This window comes from Echiichthys vipera (assembly GCF_963691815.1).
Source record: "Echiichthys vipera genome assembly, chromosome: 23".
Taxonomy (NCBI): Eukaryota; Metazoa; Chordata; class Actinopteri; order Perciformes; family Trachinidae; genus Echiichthys; species Echiichthys vipera.
In genome coordinates, this window is record NC_139848.1 from 7,498,832 (window position 1) to 7,511,183 (window position 12,352).

General features: G+C 45.2%; 1 protein-coding gene across 2 annotated transcripts in view; it reads right to left on the reverse strand.

The window, feature by feature from the left end:
- Nucleotides 1-12,352, reverse strand: part of pard3ba (par-3 family cell polarity regulator beta a) — a 133,107-nt gene that overhangs the window by 36,924 nt on the left and 83,831 nt on the right. The gene's annotated exons all lie outside the window — the stretch shown is intronic.

A 12,352-nucleotide genomic window follows, 5' to 3' on the forward strand; every position in this document is an offset into this window, starting at 1 on the left:
ATGTCACAGCAGGCACTGACAATCCAGTGTGAGTGTGTGTGTGTGTGTGTGTGTGTGTGTGTGTGGGCACATGAAAAAGGGGTACAGTTGCCGTGCAGCATATGGAGCATGAATATTTGAACATTTTGTCCAATAAAATAGCTGTTAGACCGCAGTGCGCTATGTTTTTCTTATCAACTATGCAATAACGACCGTCATCATAATTATCATTCTGCAGCTTTAATTCTCCCATTTTACAGGCAAAATATACTTGTCACCTCTGCTGGAGTCATAATGAAGCTCTACTTCACATTTTCATGAAATTAACAAAGCCTTTTCCTCTAAATATTTGATATTCTTCTATCTCTCCTTCACATCATCTTTCTCACCCTCTCTCATCTCCTTTCGCACTAAACTTTCTCTCCGTCTCTCTCTCTCTCTCTCTCGCCTCCTCCGTCTCACCCACCAACCTACTTCTTCTTCTTTCCTCTCGCCCTCTCCTTCTCTCCGAGCTCCTGCTGAGCCAATCTAATGTCTGTGTTTATCTCATTAACAGCGAGGCACTTCTCATTACTGCTACAGGCGGAGACGTGGCCTGAATGGTAACCCGCTGGCCGGGCCAAGAGCAGTAAGCAGCATCAGAGCCGCAGTGGAACCTGGACAGGGATGTCACGTCGGCCCGCCACACATCCTGCAAACCAATTAGTCTTGTTTTTTCTTAATCTTACTCACTTCTTATACCTGTGTGTGTGTGTGTGTGTGTGAGATATACGCATTGCTTTTGTCTTGCTGTGAAGAAAGCAAAGAGGTGACAAATCTAACGATCTTCTTTTTATACAATTAAAAGTTACACTTTGTTTGTATGTGCTGTGTTTAGGGCTCTCTGTGGCACCATGTACTGTTAGAATGCTTCACATTATGGAGTCCTCGTCCACCCACACGGATGTTTACACCTCACATCAGACGTCCTCTAATGTAAAGCTTATGCTTGATTGACATGCCAGTTTTTGTTTCACCTGTCAGGCTGACCCTACATCTGTGTGACGCTCAACAAAACACCAACAGACCATGTTTTTTTTACACCACACAGTGGTGGTGCCACCGTCTAACTTCCCTCCCTCCAGACAGTCTTTTCATATCCCTCGAAAGGCACAACCCCTAGGCTACTTCTTTACTCCAAGCTTGATACATTATTGCAGGAGAGCGCAAACGATCGGGAGAAGAGAAACGAGCGTTCACAGAAAAAGAAATCTGTCCGCGAGTCAACGACAATATTCTACTCGCCATCAAAATGAATGCATCACATGTTGTCGGTTCAGCAAATCCACGATCACATGGCAAAGTATGTGCGTATACCAGAAGGATGGCGAAGCAAAAATGATGCCTTTGAATTTGTGAACTCAGTCAATGAAATAGTGCAGAATGAGACGAGATGTGCAGTGTAAAAATAAAAATGCACCTTGGCACACCCTGATAGTAGATGAGAGCACAGACAAAACAGCACAAAATGCTCGTCCTATACATAAAATTCAGGTTATTACGAAGTAGGAAAGTGCAAAATTAAAGTGCCCCTTTAAGCAAAATTGGCATCCATTACAGTTTGACTTTAGGAAGTTTAAATCTGCTATCTGCAACATCCTACTTTTATCTTTACTTTGTCTTCAGGTGACTGGTACTAAGCCTGTGTTGCTGTAAAGTCTTTCCACCTCACTTCCTAGACATCACTTGCCACAGAGACTGTGTGGGCGCTGCCGCAGCATCCTTTTTTTTTTTCTTCTACAGATTCTTTTTTCCTTGGAACTATTTTGATTTTCTAAGCACTCCCGCATCATGCAGGAGCCAAAAGCAGAATACCAATTACCTCAGTGATAAGCATAAAGAATTCAGTATTGTATAAAGGGGAATATCGGCACTATTCATCTTAGTGTGCATCAATAGACATATAATTATGTTACACGTAAATATATGATTATCCAAAAATCCCTGGTTTATGTGTCTGAGCTGCCTGATAGAGTTAACCTGCACACGTGCACACACACACACGCACGCACACACACTCTCTCTCTCTCACACACACACACACACACACACACACAGCTCCTTAATCAACATTCAAAGGGGGCAGAGGTCCACAGTTGGGCCCATCATTATATCTGCATTAATTAGGAAAGCCTCTTTTTCTCACTGCATTGTCTGGGAAGAAAATGGTAAGAAAGAGAAGGTGTGCAGGGGTGGGGGTGTGCAGAATGAGTGTGGGACTCCCAATTAGAGACATGTACCTGCCATGAGGGAGGTGGTTATCCCCCACTCTCCCATTATCTTATCCCTTTTTCATCAGCCAAACTTCCGTCTTTTCCCACTGCTGTGAGCCAACTGTTTGTTAACGATTTCTCCCCTTTTCTCTCTCTCTGTCTATTTCTTTTTCATTACTTGCTCTCCGTTCTTTGTTTTTCGTTTATTAATTCTGTCTCGTCTTAGGACAGTTTCTGCTCAGTCAGTCTTTCAGAAATCTGACAGTTAATTTCCTGTTGAGTGCCCGAATGCTGCTGGATATATATATATATATATATATATATATATATATATATATATATAAATGACAACTATACACATCAACAAAAACAGCTCTATTAACTGAAGTAACTCGCACAGCAATATATTGCTCACAAACGTAGCCGCACATATTCACTCAGACAGCAATATATATCAACACACACACTCACACGCACAAGCACACGCACACACACACAGGCAGTCTCAGACACACACACACACACACACACACACACACACACTCTAACTCTGTAGGGAACTGAAGACAGTCTCATGGAATAGGACATCTCATTAACTTAACATTATCTACCTACACAACCACTCCATCAAACTCTCATTAGGGGGAGGTAGGGGGTCCGGGTGAATCAGGCTGCTCTGGTGTCCCATTTAATACACTCCCCACTGTCACAGGAGCTACTGGGAACCATTATTAGCGTGTCGCTGTCATCATTAGCCCGCAGACTCCTGCTGCCGCCCCGGCGTCACCCCTGCGAGCCCAGAATCCTGAGAGGAAGCGACGGTGGACTGCTCGGTTTGCATGGAACTCTGGGAATGAGAGTTCCTGCTAGTATATTTGTCACTACACATAAAATGCATTGGTGATATTGGATTTATAGCTACTAGTCATTCATTTCTCTTCTTTCAGAGCCAACTGCCTTTACTCTTTGTCTTCCCATTTGCCTGAATGCCTGGTGAAAAACCAAAGTCAGACATCAAAGACGATGACTACTGTACTTTACAAAATCAACATCCTGATTTGGACAGCCAGCCACTCGCACCAAACCTCCCTGCAAAGCAAGCGACTACTAAGACACTGGACTGACTGTAATTACTACAGCCACTGTCATTCTCATTACTGTAGGAGAGGCGGCGGGGGGAGAGGCGGCGTGCACAGTTAGCAGCGCTTTAATGAGGCTCTATATGTAACATGGAGATCACAGCTAGCCAGTGTGCTGATGTCACCAACCTGACCTGTGCAATTAGCCCTCCAGGGAGGGAGGGAAAAGCTCACTCCGTTACACAAACTTAACTATTACGCATCATTTTTTATGAACAAACTGCTTCAGATTTCTGCTAAATGTTTAATCTCTGCAGACTAAACAGCATGACGTGTGCCTTTCTCTCCGGAAATATTTCAAGAAATCATCTCTTCACTTTTGCTCTCGACATTAGAGCTCTTTGTTTTTCTGTTATTGTGACAACATCTGAATGGTAAACTGCGTCGCCTTAATAAGCTTTCCTATCTGGTGCAGCAGGGAGTCAGTGGGTGGTTGGTTGGTTATCGCCAGAAATAACGAGGCAGAGCATGAAGGGCTCATCTCTGTAAAGAAGCTGCTTTAGCATCCTACTTCGAAAGGGAAGATGAAGTAAGGAAGATGGAAAACTACAGAAGAGGAGAAAGGAAGTAAAACCCCCCTTATTTGGAGACCTAGTCTATTGTCCAGCATGATAAGATAATGTTAAAGTATTGAAAATGTCAGGTTGAATCAAGTAAAAAGTACCAACGAGTGAAAGCCGATTGAAAAGAAGATTCAGGCCGCCTGACTTCCTTGGGCAGGTCATCCCGGAGCCTCAGGGCCCTGATTGCAAAGAGTCTGCCCCCTCTAACTTAAAGCTGGGAAGCAGCCAAAAGACCTCTGGCTGAGCATCTCAAGCTACATATAGGATCATATGGAATAAAAGATTAGAAGAATTAAGCGTCAGGTGATATGAAGAGCCGTGAAAGTAACGAGTAAGATCTTAAAATCGATCCTAAAGCGAAGTGTAAAGATGCTGAAAAGGGTGCGCTGTGGTTACGCCTCTAAGTTCTGGTTACAGAGCTGATGTGCTTTCAGTTACATGTTAATGGTTGCATCATGGCCACCCAGCGTGTCCTGCATTCCTTCAGGAGCATCGGTTGTCAGCACAAATGATGGCGACCTGACAAGAAGCAGCATGTGAAGTCAAACGACAACAACAACAGTGGCAGGAAGTTCGAAAAAGACACTGCTTTAGCTTCTTCTTCCATGATCTCACAATAACTTCCCCACGGAGGAGGAAAAAAGAGCATGCGAGACAGTCTTGGTGACATGCACTTTATTTTTAAAAGTACTCCTAATGTGATAAAATAAAAAAAATGGTTGGACAAGCCTCATGGTATGATGCTTGAAACCTCAATCACTATCCAACAGAACGGCAAGATTTCTTCCAACAGTCTTGATGTTCTTAAAGAAGAAGAAGGCGGCAAATGGCTCAGAGCGAGTCAGGAAACTGGCCAAATATCCCATTTGCCTTTGAGAATGAATAAAAGTAAGATAGAGGCATAAAGAAGCGAGAGTGGGTGAAAGAGAAAAGAAAGCAAATGAAAGGCGAGTCAGTCGAAAAAAAAAAGGAAATTAAATGAGCGAGCCAGAAAAAAAAAAGTGTGAGAGCTGGCTAAATAGCTGATCTGCCTTGGAGAATAAACGAGAGACTAAGACTGAGAAGAAAGAGGGGAGGGAGAAAAAAAGAAGCGAGAGAAAAGAAGAGAGATGGATGGGTGAGCCAAAGCTCCCCGTGAAAGTGCAGCTCGGCTGGGGAGGAATAAGGAGCTTAGGAATATATAGAAGCAATGCAGCTGCGTTCAGAGGCACGGGGAGAACAGTTAATCAGCCAAGCAGAAATGTTATCGCAGTAATTAGATTGCTCTGTATGTATTTGGAGAGGAGCGCACGTATCTCAGTGGAGTTTGCAAGGGAAGAGAGAAAAGAGGGGAGGGTGAGAGAGGAACAAACTGAGGAGCAGAGAGAAACGGGAGACACACAGAGAGAGAGAGAGAGAGAGATTAACACTACAGAGGGTTGTGATGTAACGCGGAGCCTCCTTCTCCTGTTCTGGCAACGCGGCGCTGCCTCGCGGTGAGACTAGTCGGAAAATATTCCCGGCTTGAAATAGACAGAATGACATTCGCGGCAAAAAATAGACAACAAGCGCTCTTTAAAATTGGTGTGGTTTCCTAGTGGAACTGAGGATCAGGCTTCAAGTGCAAGACTGTCACCCAACAACAAGGTCAAGCCAGGCCGCTGAAACTGAGACTCTTGTGATTGACAGCACCGTCGGCCAATCCCTGCCTCTCTGCAGAGAGCATCGTCTCTGTTCAATAATGAAAACAGCCAGCAGGTCCTGGGTTTTCCCCACTGGGCATAATTAAATCTATTTATCCGACTTCCTCTCCATATGCCCTGCGCCGCATACCAGCAATCTGGCCCGAATCAGCTCCCATTAATGGCTGATATTAGCAGCGATAGGAATAAAAAAAAAAAAAAAGGAGAGATAAAAGTGCAGCGAAGGAAGATCCGCTCGTCGCTAATCGCAGTTAAAACAGCTTCACTTAGAACGTATTAATAATGTAGGGGTGAAGATGAGAGTTGAGGATTCACCCGCTAGTTCCTATTTTCATATCTAATTCGTGAAACTGCGTTAACTCACACACACACACACACACACACACACACACACACACACACACACACACACACACACACACACACACACACACACACACACACACACACACACACACACACACACACACACACACACACACACACACACACACACACACACACACACACACACACACACACACACACACACACACACACACACACACACACACACACACACACAAGCATTGGGCCTTGCTGCAAATATCACATTTTTTTTCTAAATGGCTCAAATTGAACCCCCGGAGGAGGCAAGATGGAGGCAGACGGACAGGTATGAATACACAGCGGGTTGTTCTTAGGGGAACAGGAAGCCGTTATGGAAAGCTTTTCTTAATCAACGCCTTGGACAGTCCCCCGATACTACAGTCAGACAAAAGAGTGTGAGGTGGAGGGATGGGAGGATAAAGGGAAGGGGGGGGGGGGGGGGGTACAGGAGGGAATAGGGAAGGACACAGAGAAAGAAAAGGGAGGGATGATGACTGGATGTGGGAAAAAGATGGGATTGAGAAAGGACGAACAAGGTAAGGAGGAGTAAAAAGAGCGTGGGGCTGCATGACAGGACAGAAGAAGTAGGTACAGTAGATGGGAGGGAGGGATAGAGAGAATAAAGAGAGAGGGAGGGAAACTTAGATTAGGGAATGGAGGAGGTCCAGAGGAAAAAGATGAGAGGGAAGGAGGAAGCAAAGTGTGGGAGAGAGAAAGCAAATGGGTATTTTTTTCGTCCAGGGACCGGTGAAATACGGGTTTCCCTTTAATTGTTTGCATTCTGATTTGTGTCGTGTTTTAGCAATTCCACAGAAAAATCCGTCACTGCCGGCAATTTGTCTTGTCTGCTCTCTTCCCTCCCCACTTCTGTCAGGGAGGCCATTAATATTTAACGGGGCCGCCGGGCTACACGCTTCATTCTCACACCCTGCCATTGTGGAAGGTGGTTTTTGTACATCGGGCTGTGTGAATATAAACAGCCCAAAAGGAGAAAAAAAAAGCCACTGGCTGGTAACTAAAGAGACTCCTCCACCCTGTGGTGCTATACGTTAATACATTTAAAGCACAAGAGGTTACGATAAGACGTTTTAAAGGTCCCATATTGTAAAAAAAGAGATCTAAATCATAAAAGCAGGTTGCGGTGCTGTTTAAATACTGGGGAAGTATCAAAACGACTAATCCACAGAGGAAGGCACACAGCCTGTATTCAGAAACTGTGTCTTTAAACGAGCCGACAGGACTTCCTTAAGTGATGTCACAACTATGCTATACATAGGTAGGAAGTGGTGCTATAGTGCTGTTTCAGTCATCCCGCGGCTGCAATGATGTTGCAAAGATGCAGAGAGAGCTTAAAGAGACAGGCACGGAGGGTGAATACAGGTGTATTCAGACACACAGTATGAGAGAAATAATGTGTTGAAGTATGAACAGGAAAATGAGCATAACATGGGACCTTTAATGTGACTGAAAACATGTTTTGATGGTTCTGAACCGCTCAGTGTTGGTATTTTACTGCAGGGAAACTGTGAGGCTTTTTTTTCTAAATTCTTAACATTTTCCCAGCTGGCGGCGGGGGAAAAGGCTAGGTCACCGTGGCTCCAGATGAGAGCCATTGGCAGACTGGGAAAGGTTAGACTCCTGGCTCCTCCGGCCCTCCGCACATCCTCGGACAAGAAACACTTAACCTTCTCCGTCTGGAAAGCAGGGGTCACGCTCTGTGTGTGTTTTAGTGGGAGGTGCGTGAGGCTGCGAAGGAAGATACAAGTAGAGAGGGAGTGTGTGTGTGTCATTAGCTGACATTAAATGACAGAGGAAGCCCATCCATCACTCATGGCATGTATGGGACATCACCGCGGTGTAATCGCATCCTGGCGCCCCTGTGCTTTGAGCGCATGTGTGTGCGTGGGTACGTAAGCTCAAATGCTAATTGGCCATGTCCTGTTTCCTGTGGCCATATGAATACCTTTAATTGGCCGGTGAGTGATGGGCAGTCGGTTGTCCAAATGTCGCTGAGCTGTCTGGCCGATACGAATGTGTCTGCACATCAGAGCGTCCCTCCCCCGGGGGTCAATTCAAATGTCATAACTCGATAGGAATTGATGGATCGTGAAACTGATCGACGCAAATGGAAATCCCGGCTCACGGTCTCATTTGATAATTACCTCATGGGCAATAATTCACTGTACAAACGTGGGTATCATGTTCCGCAGCTGGATGAGTCAAATGTTACCGGAAGAAATAAAAAAGAAATCATTTGGAAATGAGAACTCTGCCGTTTGAAAAATGTGACAGCTACTGGCAAAACTCTGGAGAGCATTAGCGAGTGATTAGCTTTCTGTGCTGAACATTAAGCAAACTGATGTGGCTGACTAAAGAAGTTCGACGACAGAGTCCATAATTAAACAGAATAGACGGATAAAAGTTCCCGGGAAACTCTGGAAGGAGGTAAACAAGCTGTTTGAAGCCTATGAATAAAGCAATTAATTCTTCAACTGCTCCGGTGGAGCCACGTCACGGTCAAACTGCAGAGTAGTGAGTCGGCATCCCTGCCTCACCCCTCCCCTCCCTGCTGGAAATATGAGAGAGTGCAAAACAGTTCGGCTGATGAAGAGAAAGGGAGGCAGGTGTAGCCAGGGCATGAAAGACAAGACACATAAAAGTGTGAGAAGAGAAGGGGCGACTTCAAGGAGAAGGCTCGAGTGATGCAGAGAGCGGTGGAGAGAGAGAGAGAGAGAAAGAGAGGGAGAGGAAGGGAGGGGCGAGACTGTGACTGCCCCTTTATCAGCTGATATATATGCATGAGGATTTCCTCATCATCTCCGCTGTCAATTCCCCGTCCCTCTGATATTTGACTGACAGCTCACATCAACACCAATAAACCCGCACATCATTTCAGGAAAGCTGCCCATCGCGCCGCACGGAGGGTAGAAACGGAGGGAAAAAAGTTAATTTGTTTTCAGGCGGCTGCCGACGGCGATAGCGCCCGTGTCTGTTTGCCTCCATGGCAAAGTTGTAAATTAGAATTATGCCTCAATAGAGGGTACAGGAAGCTGCTTCTGCCCTGCGAAAAAGCTCATTTTCAACGACTGGGAGAAAAATACTTGGCAGCTTTTTGTATTTAGGGCGACGGGAGTCTCGTGGGGAGCAAATTGTGCACAAATTTGAATTATGAAAGAAGAAAAAAAAGGAATAGCTGTCACTTTAAGACTACTTTATCTCGATGAAGGGCGATTCACCGCCTGCTGTTGACAGTAGTTCAGTGTTACGGCACATTGCGTGGGAGTTTAGAGGAACCGTAATGGCTGATAAGCTTTGAGAGCTGTAATGGCTTCAAAAAAAACAAGGACTGCCTTGAATAACATTTGAGAAAATGTACAAACACAAAGAACATATGATTTGCGCTGGATATCTAATGCATATTCACACGCAAATACCAAACCTTCGCTTCCTCTAATTGCAGGTTAAATCCAACAGCAGATAAGATAGATGACACTAACCCTGTGCAGGATTTGCATGATTGCTGTGTCCATTCATTCTGACATCTGGTCAACATATACAACAGCATGAATATAGTCGTCAAGGCTTTACTTTACATTCCCTGGGAACCTGTATTTAAAGCAGCCCTGATTAGTATCCACGGCCGTATGCGCCATACATGTCAAGGGTTGCAAAGAAAGTGATTTGTGGTTTGACATATATTATTTATGGGAAGATAAAGAGATGAATAGAGATGAAGTGAGAGAGCTATAATGCTTATCCACTGGAGATAGCTTTGTCCTGTGTGCAAAATGTATGGCCTTATGCATATTTTACAAAAGAGAATACGAACATTAATAAATGCTCTCTTGAAGACTCCCGCTCCATATTCCATATCAGCGCGGCTAACAGCCCTTAAAAGCCAGATGAGATGGTGGATCAAAGGAATCCACCTGCAGCGCATTAACGCACGGTGGGATTAGGTAACGCACCTCAAATTTACCCCCATCACAGCTTAGAGTCACCGCTGAGGCACCCACACAAACATGTCAGATGGATTTTGGTATGCCTAGCAACACTTTTGACAAGCAGGGCCCGTTCAAATAGTTGTGTGCCTCTATCCTCCCCTTCCTTTCCACTGCTGGTCTTATGCGTTTAAAGTCAAAATCCGTGACACTGTGAAGGCCTGTTCCCGTACTTCATATTACCAACAAAACAGCGTTTAGCGCCACAGCCGGCTAAAGCTTTTACACTTTATAAACCCCCATTACCGCGCGGATCTTTTTGTGGGATGTTTTCTGACAGAATTTCACTGGTTCGCAGTGGAAGGAGGAAGTGCTGCGTTTACCTCGGTCGGGAGCGGGATCCTCACAATATCATGGGATCGCACAAATTCATCTTGCTCGTCAAGTAACGCGTTCGTGATAAGCATCCGTATTTCTTTATTGAAAGAAGAGCAAAGAACGGCACTGAAGGCTGTTCTAGATGGAGAAATTCTGCTCTTTACTGGCTTTGGCAAGAGTTTGATATGTCGATGTTTTATCCAATCACCTGCCAGGTATGTTTTCGAAAGTACCCGCCCTTTTCCAATCTAGTGACGGCTCATCAGATGGTTCTGTGTAACGCACGGCAGCAGACAATTGAGACTATTAAAAGAGCCCCAACGACAGGGGCTTCACAAAGACTAAATCCAAGGAACAACATGCCTTGTGCTTGTCTAATCGGCAGGAGGTCTCTGGGTCCTCACAGAGCTCATTTAGCACATTTAATCATAGATAATCAACAACCAGTGTGAATACAAGTGGGACTTGAAAAGCTCATTTTGCCTAATGTAGCCTTCTTAAGTCAATAGTTTGAATCGAGTTAGAACAGAGATGAATTTGGGACAGCAACAGCAGAGGGAAGTTAAAAAGGACACAAAGGAAAAAAGGGACCAATTGAGGTCAAGAAGAAAGGAATTAAAAGGAGGAGAGGGGGCTCATGGTGAAACTAAAAGGAGGACGGGAGTCAGGGCTCACAGAAAGGGAATGTGGAGTGCACAGTGACAGCAGTAATCCATCAGAAGTCATCTTGCAGTCTGACAACAAGGCTTCTGTCGAGTACAGCCCACCAGTGACTACTGCACATGCTGCTGCTCTGCGATAGGATGAGAGCGGAACGGACGGCACTAATTGGCTTGCTTCCCTGTCGGATTTCCTCAGCACCACAAACAGAAAAGTGTGGGGGGGGGGAGTGGATATATCATGTTGTATGTGGATTTGTAAACAGCGGATCAAAACGCCAGCTTTCATGTCCCTTAAAATGGGCGTCGGTGTGCTGTCACGGCGGGACGTGTGCTGATAGGGACAGCTAAACATTGATCCTGACTGACTGAGTGACTGACGGGGGCGCGGGGACAGACGGGATGTGTCAGTGCCCAGCAGGGTCTGGCGGGGCAACTGAGCAATGACACACCAAACCCTGATCGGTGACACACTCTCGACATGCAGATGGAGTCACGTGAGGGATAAACAACGTAAAAATACACACAGCGGGCCGCTTCTTGGGAACGACACTCACTCGACGACACAAGAGGATGTTAGTCACAAGCTATATCCTTCAAACCCTGACCTCCTGATTAAGTCATGTTGGATCAAACCATAATATGTCTAATCCTCACACAAAAACAAGTATGAGCTCAAGCATAAGCTGTGCACACTGGAATTAATGCCACGATCAACTTCCAAAGCGTAACAAACTTGTGGAAATATGCGGTTAGGAGCAAAGGGAGCGCTAGCCTTCACTTTTTGGATGAAGTGATATTGTTGGCAAAGGTTTTATTAAAATCAGAGAGTGTAATGTACATATCCTTGTTTGATAAAGAATCTGAAACCCCTGACCAGGTTATACTCTTTGTTCTACAGGAGAATGTGGATGTGAGGGAAAACATCAGTGCAGCCTGAGTCCCAGTGTTAGTCTTTCTGCGGTCTGTCAGTGGCGCAGCCCCTGAGGCTACGTTACAGGCAAAGACTCCACCGCTGTCTGCTGAATACAGACAAGACGAGCAGTCAACCTCTACTGAGGAAGGTCTGAAGGGCACTGCCATTTGTCTTGGCTTATTTAGCAATCAGGGAGACAGGAGGCGAACGGGGCTTTGAGAGGCCGCTGATGAAAAAGAGCCACATCTGAGGGAATCTCACGTAACGTGCAGAGTGAGAGAACGGCACAGCTAAAGCAACCTCACGAATCATTTCAATCTCATCACATCAGCAAATGGAACTGCCGAATTGTCATGGAATTCTATAGAGTAAAGAAACCTTTTTTTGTCTACGCACTTAAGGGGCTTTTTTAAAAGGTCCCCTATCGTAAAAACGTAACTTCTTCAGTTTATCAGATCTTACAGCTGGTTTGTA